The sequence below is a fragment of the Pundamilia nyererei genome, unplaced genomic scaffold (genome assembly GCF_000239375.1).
Source record: "Pundamilia nyererei isolate P.nyererei 1_Seehausen unplaced genomic scaffold, PunNye1.0 scaffold00076, whole genome shotgun sequence".
Taxonomy (NCBI): Eukaryota; Metazoa; Chordata; class Actinopteri; order Cichliformes; family Cichlidae; genus Pundamilia; species Pundamilia nyererei.
In genome coordinates, this window is record NW_005187477.1 from 351564 (window position 1) to 353432 (window position 1869).

Sequence of the window (1869 nt, forward strand, 5' to 3'; positions counted from 1 at the left end):
GTGCAATATTGTATCAGATTTAATTAAAATTGTAGTCACAGTTAACATTATATATAACCAATCACCACATGGTGCATATTAGAGTTGTCTACATTTTATTGTCATTGGCAGCATCAGGACCACACACTCTTTGCATCCTAACTGCTGTGCAAATGTCTGCGTTCTGCAAATTTGTGTGTGGATATTTTTTTCACATGTCAAAGTTGCAATCATGAGTCGACTGAGCTTCCATAAAAATCAGAGCCATGCAACTTGATTCCCTCGGCTAATAATATATATGTGCAGTTGATTGCATGAGTGTCTTAACAGTTAGTGCTCGAGTCAGCATGTCTTTTATTATTAGGAACTGAATTTTGATGAGGTGGCAGATATGGATTTTAGTCAGATGAATTATAGATTGATCTCAGCATGTAAACATGTAGGGCACTGCTGTGTGTGTGTGTGTGTGTGTGTTGTGTGTGCTGAATTTCTTGGCAGATTGATGCCTGTGTGTGACCTGCAGGCTCTCGTTGTTAGTCATGGGCTCGGTGGAGCACTCCGCTCTCAGTGTGTAACCTTGGGAGGAGCATACACACCCTCTGCAAGCTCCCACTCTACCAAATAAAGCCCTATACATTTAAATGCAGCAGCTCATCTATAATTCATATCAATACCATATCATGCAAACAATCTATATCAAGGTCCTGCCTCTGATGCTCGGGGCACTGCTCGTTTCCATCTCGTGAGCAGTTTGTATTATGATAAACTCTATGCCTGTGTCTTTATGGAATCGTGCAGTGTTTCCCTGTCTGCTCTGCTGAGGCTGGGATTATCAGGGTGTGTCTTTGGAGCAAGACTGCAGGAGGTTTCCTCTCCTGCCGGAGGTGCTGCTCGTAAAGCTGCCCTAGAGCCAGAGCGCCATCTGCTGGTCAAATACACAAAGCGAAAGAGGCCGAGGTGTGGTCTGCAGAAGCTGGATTCGAAATGTGAAGTGAAAGATTAATAAGAGCTTTTGAGAGTGGTCCAGGTGTCCCCAGGCTGTGGTTCCCATTACGGAAGTCAGATCACCTCCAAGAGATCATAAGATTAATCTGATGGGCCAGAGGACCATCAGATTAATCTTACGAAGGATGAGAGAGAAAATCGAGGCTGTAATCCGCACTACAAAATGACATTGAATTGAATAAAAGTCAGGATAATTTTATTTATATAGCCACTTTTATCACAATTCCTTTTGTGAAACACATTATAGTTCATATCCTCAGGCTTTGTCAGTGTTATGAAAGGATTCAAATCTGTTACTTTAAGGATTGTACTTCATATTATAGGATGTCTAATTTGAATCAGTGAAACCTTCACTTTATCTGTACCTTTAGTTCCTCAGAGGAAAAGTTACAATGTACCAATTTCTCAAGCAGAAAGCATCACTCCGTCGTTCTTTTAGATTACTCTGAATAAGATTTTGTGTATTTAAAAAAAAGGTTTCTCTGCACTGAAAACTTGCAGTGAATAGTTTCTCTACTGAAGTGAGCTTTATGTTTTTAGACAACAACAGTCTCTATGAGAAGTTTCAGTCTGGTTTTAGAGCTCGTCACAGCACTGAAACCGCCTTACTGAGAGTTTTTAATGATTTGCTTTTAACTGTAGACTCTGGTTGTGCTGCTGTCCTAGTAACCTTAGACCTGACAGCATCCTTCGACACTGTTGATCACAACATACTGTTATCCCGCCTAGAACACTGTGTCGGTCTGAAAGGTACTGTTTTAAAGTTTTTCCAGTCCTATCTGGATAACAGGAGTTTTTCTGTTCACCTCGGTGACCTGTCATCTCCCAGAGCTCCTTTAACTTGTGGTGTACCTCAGGGGTCCATTCTAGGCCCCCTGCTGTTTA